Source organism: Pelophylax lessonae (genome assembly GCF_965119305.1).
Source record: "Pelophylax lessonae genome assembly, chromosome: 10".
Taxonomy (NCBI): Eukaryota; Metazoa; Chordata; class Amphibia; order Anura; family Ranidae; genus Pelophylax; species Pelophylax lessonae.
In genome coordinates this window covers 62,284,993-62,299,809 of record NC_138777.1, presented here as the reverse complement: position 1 = coordinate 62,299,809, position 14,817 = coordinate 62,284,993, and positions in this window count along the sequence as shown.

Here is a 14,817-nt window from a genome sequence, read left to right as displayed (position 1 = left end):
GAAATGCCTATCCTTGTGGGCTGACGCCAGTAAATACTGTGTGAACAAAGAACATATGTTCTTAGGTGTCTGGATGATAATGCAAACGTTATACAGTGGGTATAGGAAAAAATCGCCCCCCTTTAAAATAATCACATTTTGTTGCTTTGGAGTCTGAAGTGAAGAAAGACACAGTTTTTGCTTTATCCAGCTCATCCAAGTAAAAGATATAATACCAGCATGTCAGAAAAAAATAAAAAAATATAATCCCCCCCTCGAGGATTTTGTTGATCCCCCTTTTGCTTTAATTACAGCCTTTAACCACTTTATCGCTGCTCACTAGAGCTCTACTGCGGCAAAGTGGCTCGATAACGTCTGGCGACGTAGACCTACCTCGCTAGACATTCCCCTCTCTTGGCGCCGCGCGCGCCGCCGCCGGAGGCTCGCTCCCGCTGTATTTAGTCACAGCGGGAGTCGGGCCAGGGGAGGAGTGGCGGCGATCGCCGCTGCTCTTCCCTGATCGTCGGGGAATCGAGTGTGGAGATCCGCCTGCTTGTGTAAACACAAGCGGGCGGATCTCCTAAGTGACAGGCAGGGTCAGATTGCAGGGTTCAGCATAGCTGAACCTGCGATCTGTCCTTGTGTCACATAGTCCCCTCCCCCCACACACGTCAGTAAGCACCAGGCATACATTAACCCCTTGATCACCAATAAAAATTAACCCCTTCCCTGCCAGTGTCATTTTTACAGTAACAGTGCATATTTATACCACTGATTACTGTAGTAATGTCACTGGTACCCCCAAAAGTGTCAAAAATGTCAGTCAAGGGTCCGATCTGTCTGCCGCAATGTCGCAGTCCCGCAAAAAAAAATGCAGATCACTGCCAGATCGCCGCCATTACTCGTTAAAAAAAAAACACCAAAAACAACAGAAATCTTTCCCTTAGTTAGTAAACGCAATAACTTTTACGCAAACCAATCAAAATACGCTTATTGCGATTTTTTTACCAAAAATATGTAGCAGAAAACAAATTGGCCTAAAATGATAAAACATTTTTGATTTTTACATTTTTTTTGGGGGGGGGGGGAATTTCACATAAAAAATGTGAAAAATATTATTTTTTAAAATTGTCGCTCTTTTTTTGTTTATAGCGCAAAAAGTAAAAATCGCACAGGTGATCAAATACCACCAAAAGAAAGCTATGTTTGTGGGAAAAAAAGGACGTTAATTTTGTTTGGGCACGGCGTTGCATGACCGCGCAATTGTCAGTTAAATTCGCACAGTGCCGAATCACAAAAAGTGGCCCAGACGTAAGACAGCAAAATCCTCCAGTGGTAAAGTGGTTAATCTGTTGGGATATGTCCCTACTAACTTTGCACATCTAGACTTTGCAATTTTTGCCCACTCTTCTTTACAGAACTGCTCCAGTTCAGTTAAATTTGATGGTGACCGTTTGTGGACTGCAGTCTTCAAGTCATTCCACAGATTTTCAATGGGGTTTAAATCTGGGCTCTGACTAGGCCAAGCAAGGACATTCACCTTTTTCTCCTTCAACCACTGTGTGGTAATTTTTGCTGTGTGCTTTGTCATGTTGGAAGGTGAACCTCCTTCCCATTGACAACTTTCTTGCAGAGGGAAGCAGATTTCCCTCAAGAATTTGACAGTATTTTTTCCTATGCATTTTTACTTCTATCATAACAAGTGCTCCAGTCCCTGTTGCAGAGAAATACCCCCATAACGGGATATTACCACCTCCATGCTTTAATGTAGAAATGGTGTTATCTGGATGGTGAGTTGTATGGGATTTCCACCAGACATATAGTTCGGTGTTGTGGCCAAAACATTCATTTTTAGTCTTATCTGACCATAACACCTTTTTCCATGTGGCCTCAGAATCTTCAAGGTGCGTTTTGGCAAAGCTCAATCATGACTGCATGTGGACTTTCTTGAGGAGTGGCTTTTTTTGCAACCCTCCTATACAAGCCACATTTGTGACCAGTTTCCTCCTGACTACTACATCAAGTTTGGAGTAACGTTCTGATCCAGGAAGGGTCTGTTGTACCAAATACCTTCCACTTCCTAATAATAGACTTCACTGTGCTTCTAAGCATTGATAAAGCCTTTGAATTTTCCATAACTTTATCCCGGAGAGCTTTTGTCAGTGCCTTGCCACCATAGTTGATTGCTTGCTTCAGTTGCACTACCTGGGACTGAAATGCTTCAGGAAAGCTCTTTTCATGCTGAGCTAATCAAAATGACCACAGCTGATCACAGTTGAAAGTCAAATGGCTTTGTGTGCCATTGAGAATGTGATTGGCTACACCTGATTGAGTTGAGGGAGGTGATCCTTTTTTCAACTATTTCTGTTTTTGAATTTTTTTTTTTCTTCTGACATGTTGGTATTATATCTTACACTTGGATGTTATAAGTTGCACTGAGTAAATACAGCTGGAAAAAAAGAAAAACTGTGTCTGTCTTCATTTCAGGCTGCAAAGCAACAAAATGTGATTATTGTAAAAGGGGGGGTTCTTTTCTATACCCACTGTATGTAAGACGAAACTGTATCATTTGCATGTTCATAGATGAATAAAAATATGTTTTAATTTACAAAATAATGGTGTTACAATATGTTGTATTAAAGTGGTTGTAAAGGCTCAAGGTTTTTTCCTTTATTCATTCTATGCATGAAGATAAATAACCTTCTGTGTGCAGCAGCCCCCCTAATACTTACCTGAGCCCCCTCTTGATTCAACAATGTCCATGAGAGCCTTGCCTCTCTGGGACTCGCACTCCTGATTGGCTTTTGGCAGCAGCAGGCGCAATTGGCTCCTGCTGCTGTCAATCACAGCCAGTGAGCCAACCAGGGGATGGAGGTGGCAGGACCAGCCATGCCTTTGTGTGTGAACATACAAAGCCAAGGGTCAGCAGCGTGCCTGCTTGGGTGGGGGCTCTCGGCAGGAGGGAGGAGCCAGGAGCTCCGGCGTGGGAAGAGGAGGATGTACAAAACTACCGCACAGAGCAGGTAAGTATAACAGGTTGCTTATTTTTTTTTTAAACAAGACTTTAATATTGCTTTAAAATTTAGTCTTTTATTGAATGGAAACATCAAACCAAAGTTATCAGCAGCTTGAAGTGGTTGAGCTTTACCGTAACAATGTAACACTCTTTTTTTTTTTTTTAACACTGTTTGATTTTTCGCTAAACTTGAGTAGATTATATTATTATTATCTTGTTTTTATCATGCAAGTACCACTTTAAGTGAAATAAGTTTGGATTCCTTGTTAGATTACTGAAACATGTTTTCCATTGTATATAATGTAATATGACATTAGCAAAAAGAATTGCTAAAGCATAGATTACATCTTAGATTGCATCCTGATGAACTGTATCCTGTCTTGTTTGCTCAGAGACTTACAAGTCTTGTTCTCACATCTGTTCAGTCACCATCTTCCCATTAGCTTCCTTAAAACAGCTGCTGGAAGCACAGAGGAGCAGCGAGGACCTCCGGTTTGGTGCTCACAAGTCCCTGTTCAAAGTCATTAACATAGAGAGCTGTATTTAAAAAGCAAGTGTCTCCTTATGAAGAGTGTGGTTGCCGCAATCCCAATTGTAAAACAAGGAACCACAGAATGTTCTAATTAAAAAGAAAAAGTCTGTGTATTCAAGAGAACCAGTACTCTATGAGCATTTGCAGTTATATTCATCTCCACACTTCCATTATTATGTTTGTTAAGTTTATCATCTCATGGATTACTTGATTTGTTATTATTCCTTTTTATTCTCTCCCAGTTGGAGCTGAGGTGTTAAGCTGGCCATGCATGGATCAAAATTCAGCCAGTTCATCAGGGACCAGCCGAATTTCAATACCTGTATGGGCTAGCTGGTTATACACAAGTTGATCCTGAAAGATCAATGCCACCAGCCACAGTCAGAAATACTGATCATTGTATTCTATTGTATGATATTGAATTGAACACCATAGCACTGTGGGAAGGATTCCTCCATCAGCACCAAGTGTGTTGATGGGGGAATTGGCCCATTTTTTGTCTGTTTTGGTTGAAAAAAAAAAAGTATAATGTTTGGCCTACCTTTAACTAAAAGACTATCTTTTCCCCCTGAAAACAAAAAGAGGTTTGGGACTTTGTATGAGGCATCGCCTAATCAAGGCTGGGTGCCTCCATCCCTGGTCATTAATGACAAATGGGGGAAAGGAATGTAGTTAAAAAGTACATAGGACAATCGGCATATATGTATATCATATGGTAGAAACAGGTAAAGTGTGGATGAATCCATACCACAGTAATATTTTTAAAAAAGCCCGAAGGCCTAGCAGCCCTAACACTAAGGGAATACAATAAGGAAGGGGAACAAGTGGGACTTTATATGAAGTGCATAATGGTTGGGGTGTATAACATTGGGGTGCACAACCAGGTAGCAAAAAGAACAACAATTTAACGATAATTGTCATCATCCGTACAAATATCCAAAAGAGGCATAGGTACATGTGTAAAATGTTGAGTACAATAATAACACAATTGAAACAGCATATATGTACAATCATGAGAAACTAATAAGGCCTAAACAGGTGAAGCCATGGCTAAAAATGGGCATATAAAGCCAGATCGGCATAATGTAGATCGAGTAATAAAAGGAATGCATAATAACTGGCTCTACGCGTTTTGTGGACTTTCCCCCTATCTGAGCTCACTGCTGTGAACAGAAACTCAAACATTGTCCAGATTACATGAAAGAAAACCAAAGGCTTCATTAGCAGACAGTGTTGCACTCCTCTAGCAACATAGAGTGTTAGGTTAAGCCAGCCATAGATGGAGCAACTTTCTTTTCCTGCAACCACAGGTTACAGGAAAGAAAACTGCTAGATCCCCTCCATCAACACAGTCAGTGTTGATGGGGGGAATCCCTCCCACAGAGCCACTGTGTTCTCCCGGTTGGGGGAGGCGGGCAAAGACTTCCCTGCTGGGAGAAACACAGCGATTACTGTTAGAGGCTATAATAGAAGCTAGCAATAATCACATGCAAAATTTGACAGGCTGGTTGTGCCCAAGTCTATCAATCAATCAACTTGGGTACATTCAGCCTGCCCATACATGGTTCGAATCTTGGCCAGTCCCTGCTGAACTGGCCGAGATTCGAACTGTCTATGTCAGTTTTAAGGTTAGTGCTAAGCTCAGTCAGTAAGGCCTGTTTCACAAAGGCTTTAGCTTGCATAAGAGAAGTATGAACAGTAAGCTCTAACCAAGCACTTGCAGAGTTTTCCGCGAGCTTTGTTGAAGCGTTTTAATGTACCCACGCACAGATTCTAATGAGAGTGCTGATTTCCAAAAAACAAGCTGCTACCATGTTTCCCTGAAAATAAGCCCGAGCCTTATTTTAATTTTGGCACCAAAAGACACAGTAGGGCTTATTTTCAGGGGTAGGTCTTAGCTGTAATGTGCTGTCCCTCTCTTCCCTCCCATTTGTCTCCCATGGACCTATATGACTGATTGTTTTTTCAGTGGAGCACTGACTCACCAGCTATTCTTTAGCAAGCGACTTTTGGCCAAAATGTCTTGGTTCCCTTCACTGGAACTAAGGGGTAAGCCTAGCCCCTGAAAAACAACCCCACACCATAATCCCTCTCCACCAAATGATTTGGAGCAGTGCACAAAGCAAGGTCCATCAAGACATGGATGAGTGAATATGGGGTAGAGAAACTGGGCTGGCCTGCAAAGAGTCCTGAGCTCAACCTGACAGAACACTTTTGGAATGAATTAGAGCGGAGACTGCGAGCCAGGCCTTTTTGTCCAACATCAGTGCCTGACCTCGCAAATGCACTTCTGGAAGAATGGTCGAACATTCCCATAGACACACTCCTAAACCTTGTGGACAGCCTTCCCAGAAGAGTTGAAGCTGTTATATCTGCAAAGGGTAGGCCAACTCAATATTGAGCCCTACGCACTAAGACTGGCTGGCGCCCAAATACTTTGAGAATATAGTGTACATGTGATATGCATTATTCCTATAAGATCAGGTTGAGAACAGTTTCAATGTACACTGATCCATAGTATTAGACTTTAAATTTACAAGCCCGATTCCAAAAAAGTTGGGACACTGTACAAATTGTGAATAAAAACAGAATGCAATGATGTGGAAGTTTCAAATTTCAATATTTTATTCAGAATACAACATAGATGACATATCAAATGTTTAAACTGAGAAAATGTATCATGTTAAGGGAAAAATAAGTTGATTTTAAATTTCATGGCATCAACACATCTCAAAAAAGTTGGGACAAGGCCATTTTACCACTGTGTGGCATCCCCTCGTCTTTTAATAACAGTCTGCAAATGTCTGGGGACTGAGGAGACAAGTTGCTCAAGTTTAGGAATAGAAATGTTGTCCCATTCTTGTTTAATACAGGCTTCTAGCTGCTCAACTTTCTTAGGTCTTCTTTGTCGCATCTTCCTCTTTATGATGCGCCAAATGTTTTCTATGGGTGAAAGATCTGGACTGCAGGTTGACCATTTCAGTACTCGGATCCTTCTTCTATGCAGCCATGATGTTGTAATTGATCTAGTTTGTGGTCTGGCATTGTCATGTTGGAAAATGCAAGGTCTTCCCTGAAAAGGACGATGTCTGGATGGGAGCATATGTTGTTCTAGAACTTGGATACACCTTTCAGCATTGATGGTGCCTTTCCAGATGTGTAAGCTGCCCATGCTACACACATTCATGCAACCCCATAACATCAGAGATGCAGGCTTCTGAACTGAGAGCTGATAACAACTTGGGTTGTCCTTGTCCTCTTTAGTCCGGGTGACATGGTGTCCCAGTTTTCCAAAAAGAACTTCAAATTTTGATTCGTCTGACCAGAGAACAGTTTTCCACTTTGCTACAGTCCATTTTAAATGAGCCTTGGCCTAGAGAAAACGCCTGCGCTGCTGGATCATGTTTAGATATGGCTTCTTTTTTGGCCTATAGAGTTTTAGCCAGCAACGGCGAATGTCACAGAGGATTGTGTTAACCGACAATGTTTTCTGGAAGTATTCCTGAGCCCATGTTGTGATTTCCATTACAGTAGCATTCCTGTATGTGATGCAGTGCCGTCTAAGTATGGTTTTCCGGCCTTGACCCTTATGCACAGAGATTGTTCCAGATTCTCTGAATCTTTGGATGATATTATGCACTGTAGATGATGATAACTTCAAACTCTTTGCAATTTTTCTCTGAGAAACTCCTTTCAGATATTGCTCCACTATTTTTCGCTGCAGCATTGGGGGAATTGGTGATCCTCTGCCCATCTTGACTTCTGAGAGACACTGCCACTCTGAGAGGCTCTTTTTATACCCAATCATGTTGCAGATTGACCTAATAAGTTGCAAATTGGTCCTCCAGCTGTCCCTTATATGTACATTTACCTTTTCCGGCCTCTTTTTGCTACCTGTCCCAAATTTTTTGGAATGTGCAACTCTCATGAAATCAAAAATGAGCCAATATTTGGCATGACATTTCAAAATGTCTCACTTTCAACATTTGATATGTTATCTATATTATATTGTGAACAAATATAAGTTTATGAGATTTGTAAATGAGTCCATTCCTTTTTTACTCACATTTTGTACAGTCTCCAAGCTTTTTTGGAATTGGGTTGTAAACACATCTCTCAAAAAAATGCTTTACAAACCAATCTCAGAGGGAAATCCCGAAATTTTTCCTGTGTTAGGGCCAATGTAAAATGAATTGGCTTCAGTAATACAGCATGGCTTAATTGATAACTCAGCAAATGTAAAACATGTGTTACCATCATACAATATGGTGGTCCAGTGTTCAAAAGAGGGTGGTCCAGCATCCATTAGAGAGTTAGCCTCATGCAAAATCTGAGTCGGAGCAAAGGTTACAGCACTATGGCTGTCTAGGTGCTTAGAGGTTGTTTTATAGTTTTAAATGTGGGAATAGACACCCTAAGGTAGGGGTCTCCAAACAATGGCCCTCCAGTTGTTCAGAAACTACAATTCCCATCATGCCTAGTCATGTCTGTGAATGTCAAGAGTTTTTCAATGCCTCATGGGATGTGTAGTTCCCCAACAGCTGGAGGGTCGTAGGTTGGAGATCCCTGCCTTAAGGGGAAGGGGAGTAGTGCATTATATTAATTTGTGACAGGTTCACTTTAAATGTCGTCCTGGTTCATGTACATCTGTGATCGGCCCTGACAAGCCCTGTCATCTCCACATCCTGCTTTGACCTTCTGTATAATAACACAAACAATTCCAGATATTGCTGCAGTGTACTTGACAAACTTTTCTAAATCATGAATTTCATTTCCTGTGACGATACTTGATGTTATTTATATGTTAAAACATAACAGTCAGGCCAGTCTCATTGGAGAAGCGTACCTGTCCTCCCACACAATCGCTGCAAGGGGAATTTATTTAATAACAAATGAAAAAAAAAGAAAGAAAATTCAGAATGTGCACATTAAATCAGAGTAGCTGAAATAGATGCGCTTGTAAGTATTTCCAATGGAAACAGAACTCTAATTTACTATGATGTTTAAGTGTTTATTTTGTAATTAAATCACAAGGAAAAAAAAAATGATGTATTGCCTGAAAATATTTTCAGAGCTTATTCTACCTTACGTTGTCTACTAATAATTGTTAGAAGGGAATCTCCAGCCAAGCAGCCCAATATATAGTTGAAACACGTACAGTGTATAGAAAACGTTTATTTTTTTTTTTTTCCAAAAGAAAACGTTTATTGTTGGAAGAGGTTTTTTTTTTTTCTAAATGACGCACATACACTTGTGTCTCATCCACCCAGTGCTGTGTTATGTGTCTGCAGAGCATATGAAGAATGGAAACACTACTAAGAGTTTGTAATGCTGGAGTGTCACTGCCCCGCCTCCTACTTAGGATCAACACTCAACCTGAGCTCTTGTTCAGCTTCATCTAAGCTTTCTTCTTTCCCCTTCACTGGCTTGCAAACTACACATTAACACAGCAAGTATGATTTCAACTTTTAGTGGGTGAATGGCAGCTGAGCCAGAAAAGAAAATGAGCGTAGTCCCTTCTCCCTGTTTATATAGAATATAATGCTGCTTATAAAAGGGGTAGTTGGTTCTGCATTGTATGTGATGATGTCAGCAAAAGAGGAGGAGACATGACCAGAAAAGAGGAGTTGCTTCAGGGGACCAGTCATCACTACTGAAATTGGGAAGCCTATGGATCCATAAAGTAAGGTAATTAGTCTTCTCTATTAGTGTTCCCCCTTTGGTAAATGAGCATTAGATCTTGCAAAAGTAAGGGGGAACCCTCATTTTTTTTATTTTGACCAAAGTATAGCTATATATATGTAAAGACAAGCACTGACATTTGGGATAAGTTTGCAGCATTTGTACCTTTCTGTAACATGCTTGGATGAAGGCAAAGGCCCCTTAAGGGCCCTTTCACACGGGCGCTCCGTATGTCCGCAAATCATCCTATTTTTTTGCGGATGATTTACGGACATAATGTATGGCAATGGGATTGCGGATGTCAGCGGATGACCATCCGCTGACATCCGATTTTCTTCCTTTCAGTTCTGTTCCGTTTTTTGGAACGGAACAGAACCCTATTTTTCCTCCGTTAAAAAAAAACGGAAAGGAAGCAAAATCGGATGTCAGCGGTGTCATCCGCTGACATCCGCAATGCCCATAGACCAGTGATGGAGAACCTTGGCACCCCAGATGTTTTGGAACTACATTTCCCATGATGCTCACCTACACTGCAGAGTGCATGAGCATCATGGGAAATGTAGTTCCAAAACATCTGGGGTGCCAAGGCTCGCCATCACTGCCATAGACTAACATTATGTCCGTATATCATCCGCAAACGGATGGGATGATATGCGGACATACGGAGCGGATGACACAAGTGTCATCCACTCCGTGAAAAAAAAAATGGACCGGAGCGGAGCCGAAAAACTGAACGGCCGTGTGAAAGAGGCCTTAGTCTTCATTTCTGTAATTCATTTATGTAAAGCGCTGCGTAAATTGACAGCGCTATATAAGTACCTGAAATAATATTAATAATAATAATTTCTCTTTAAAGTGTTACTAAACCCACAACAGAAAAATAAGTCTGTATATGTGGTAAAGCATGCTTGTTATATTCACTGTAGAACCTATGGGGTTTAATCCCCTGCATTGTGTAAAATGATGTCCGTGATCATTTGGGGAGCCATCTCATCTGCTGGCGTTGGTCCACTGTGTTTATCAAGTCCAAAGTCAGCGCAGTCCTCTACCAGGAAATTCCCTCTGCTGACCTGCTTTATGGAAATGCTGATTTAATTTTCCAGCAGGACTTGGCACCTGCCCACACTGCCAAAAGTACCAATACCTAGTTTAATGATCATGGTATCACTGTGCTTGATTGGCCAGCAAACTCGCCTGACCTAAATCCCATAGATAATGTGTGGGGTATTGTCAAGAGGAAGATGAGAGACACCAGACCCAACAATGCAGACGAGCTGAAGGCCGCTATCAAAGAAACCTGGTCTTACATAACTCCTCAGCAGTGCCACAGGCTGATCGCCTCCATGCCACGCCTTATTGATACAGTATTTAATGCAAAAGGAACCCTGACCAAGTATTGATTGCATACTATACTGTACATAGACATACTTTTCAGTAAGCCAACATTTCTGTATTAAAAATCCTTTTTTTTTTAATATTGGTCTTATGTAATTTTCAAATTTTCTGAGATACTGAATTTTGAGTTTTCACTAGCTGTAAGCCATAATTATCAAAATTAAAATAAAGAAATGCTTGAAATATATCATTATGCATGTAATGCATCTATATTAAATATATAAGTTTCACTTTTTGAATTTAATACTAAAATAAATTAACTTTTTGATGATATTCTAATTTTAGGAGATGCACCTGTATATATCTGATGCCAGGATAATCACAATGAAAGCCCTATAGCAGAAAGCATAGATTATTGGGAAAGTGTCAAACTGAAATCAGCATCTTATTTTTTTTTTGCACATTGTCTCCACTTGATATTGCCAGCGCTAGGATTTTATTAAGGCCTCTTGATCAAAAATACACTTGACAGAACATATCAACAATGAAAGAAATAAGATAGTGTCTATTCTAGACATGATGAAGCTATTGTGTGCTAAGTGTAGTACTGACAACCAATACCTGTAATTTGATGAGCGTGTAATGTAATCTAGGTGGTTCAAACTGATTAAAAAAAACGACACTTCAATAACAAGTAAAAGGGACAGTTTTTGCATTAAATAGTGGCCTTGGCTGAACCCTCCACTTTCTTGCAACATGCCAGTCAAATTAAAGATTTCTTAAGGTCGAAGGAAGAAACTTTCATTCATCTTGCACTAACACTATTCAATACATATTTCGGGATTTCCTAATTTTCTGAATTTTAGGTATCTCAAAAATTCTGGTAGAAATTTAAAAAAAAAGGACCCAAAAAATCAAACCCTCCCAGTCATTAACAAAGCAAACTTCATTCTAACATAGAAAGGTAAATACAAATAAATAGCAAAATGAATAAAAGTGAACATCAAATCAACAGTCCCATATGTGAAGTGAAAAAAAAAACAGTCCACAACGGTGATAATTGAAGTGCTCACTGGATCCCAACACCAACAAGATATAGAGATATAATGTGCTCACCAGAACGATAGGACTCAAAATGCCATATAGCATATGAGTCAAATCAGCTTGTTGTACAATGGATGGATAATCCGAAAGGGATGACTGAGGTCACTGATGTTGAGGTAAAGAGGTAATAGCAGATATGAACCGTCACATCAGAGAGGCTCTCACTCCGTCAGATGGCCAGAAAGGAACCAAAAAACAAGGGAGCACAAAATAGTGTAACACTGCTAAAATTTTAATTAAATAAAAATACACCAAATTGCACTTACAAACATCTCGTGGTAAAGCCGGCTGCACTTCCTCATATGATGCTGCTTCCTGTCTATCCCGGAAGTGATGCTGTGCCTCTGGTTTATCTGAACATGAGGCTTGGAATGTGGTTACTTCCGCATATGATGCACTTCCTGTTTACCCGGAAGTGATGTTGTGCTCCCTAGCCACATTGAAAATGAGGCTTGGAACACACGCCGACTCCATTTTGGGCTCAGTTTGTCTGCACAATAGGCATCCATAGCCACATTGAAAACGAGGCTTGGAGTGCAAGCCGACGCCATTTTGGGCTTGGTGTGTCTGCACAGTAGGCATCTTCTCATTGGGTGACTTATTACTACTTAGATTATAAATAAGTGGCTTTTGTGGGTGTTTGGCTGGCACTATCTTTTGAAAAAAGCATTTATGCTGAAACGCGTCAAGGCCACGCTGCTGACAGCCTACCTTTGCATCTGTATACGCTCTTTACCACGAGATGTTTGTAAGTGCAATTTGGTGTATTTTTATTTAATTAAAATTTTAGCAGTGTTACACTATTTTGTGCTCCCTTGTTTTTTGGTTCCTTTCTGGCCATCTGACGGAGTGAGAGCCTCTCTGGTGTGACGGTTCATATCTGCTATTACCTCTTCACCTCAACATCAGTGACCTCAGTCATCCCTTTCGGATTATCCATCCATTGTACAACAAGCTGATTTGACTCATATGCTATATGGCATTTTGAGTCCTATCATTCTGGTGAGCACATTATATCTCTATATCTTGTTGGTGTTGGGATCCAGTGAGCACTTCAATTATCACCGTTGTGGACTGTTTTTTTTTTTTTTCACTTCACATATGGGACTGTTGATTTGATGTTCACTTTTATTCATTTTGCTATTTATTTGTATTTACCTTTCTTGGTTTATATATATACACGTTTATATTGCTAGTATTTATTAGCGCTGCACTTTTTTCCACATTTTGCTATTCACAATTTTCTTGTCAGTTGTTTGGTGTAGCAGCTTTTTTATGGTTAGCGCAATATTTTTTGCTTTTCATTCTAACATAGATTGCTGATATCACTCCCTCATACTTCTCAATGTATGCTTATGTACTTATAATGCTGAATATATATTTCTATATATATATCACCCTCTATTGAGCAACTAGTGCAGGTAAATTTATTTGATATGACTCATGGCAACTGTGTGAGTCTGTAATTAGGTGGAGTTACTGCAGGTCAGGCTGGATGGCTCTACATGGCAGTTCCCTGGTACCTCCTTCTGGACCTAAAAGCTTCTGGAAGAGAAGCTTCTGGAAGTTAGTGGGCGGAAGCCAGGAGGTCTTAATCTACATACAGTACTTGAGGAAATCTGGTAAATCCCTAGGCAGAGGGCCTGGCAGGGTGGCGGGTTAACCCCTAAATATAGTGGAGCCTGAGCAGCAGGGCAGTTGCGTGGAAGATGGAGTGCTGAGGTCGCTGTCATGTGGTCTGACAGAGGATCCCAGGTCTGGGGCTCTGCCTCCAGGCAGATGCTGAGGAAAGAAAGGAGAGGTAGCCTAAGTGAGGATTTCCCATTACCTTTGGGCATCTGGGCTGACATAGGAAGATCTGATCAGTTGGAGCCCTGAACAGGAGTGTTGCCCAATGCAGCAGGGAGCAAAGGACAGTGTGAGCACCTCAACACACCAAGGTGCATGGGGAAAGACTGCCAGAAATGGCATACTTTCCAAGGACAGTATTGTGCTAAATCCTGATCCCTTGTCGCCAGGAGTTCTTCAGAGCAGGCAGGTGGGCTGATAGTCAAGCAGCTGGGTAGGCTGCTAGTGTCTGCAAGCGTTAGAACTGGGTGAAGTTCTACAAAGGAAACAAGATATTTCTGCATACAGTTTTCAGCTTTGTGCTAATTCTTTAAAGGGGACTGAGAGCTCCTGGTTCGTAAAAGGATTTTGTTACCAATCCATAGCTACTGCGTTTATTGCGGAGGAAGTACAGTCCAAAGGAGTTTGTCCTCATCTGTTGTTCTTCAAGTTAAGTTGGGCATCCCATATTCCCCATACCCTATCCAAATTGTTTCCCCTCAATAAAACAACAAAAACAAGTCCAGTGATTTCTTGTGTTTGGAATGCAGGTTGTAAATGCGTGTTTCACATGCGTTTGCAAATGTGTGCTAACTAAACCCCTGTTTTGACGCAAACTGTTAGACAGGTTAATCTGGTTGGTAAGCAAACTGGCTAGCAAATTGAACTGGGAATTTTACTTTTGTTTGTTTCATATGTAAATGCGTGTTGCCTGGCTGTGCAGAAATAGGGGTGACCAGTAACCAGTGGCTCCTGCAGGGGTAGCGCTATATATATTTATATACAATATATATATATATATATATATATATATATATATATATACAGTATCTCACAAAATTGAGTACACCCCTCACATTCTTTTAAATATTTTATTATATCTTTTCATGTGACAACACTGAAGAAATTACACTTTGCTACAATGTAAAGTAGGGAGTGAACAGCTTGTATAACAGTGTAAATTTTCTGTCCCCTCAAAATAACTCAACCCACAGCCATTAATGTCTAAACCGCAGGCAACATAAGTGAGTACACCCTAAGTGAAAATGTCCAAATTTGACCAAATTTTCCATTTTCCCTCCCCGGTGTCATGTGACTCGTTAGTGTTACAAGGTTTCAGGTGTGAATGGGGAGCAGGTGTGTTAAATTTGGTCTTATGGCTATCACTCTGTCATATTGGTCACTGGAAGTTTAGCATGACACCTCATGGCAAAGAACTCTGAGGATCTGAAAAAAAGAATTGCGGCTCTACATAAAGATGGCCTAGGCTATAAGAAGATCGTCAAGACCCTAAAACAGAGCTGCAACATGGTGGCTAAGACCATACAGCGGATAACAGGAC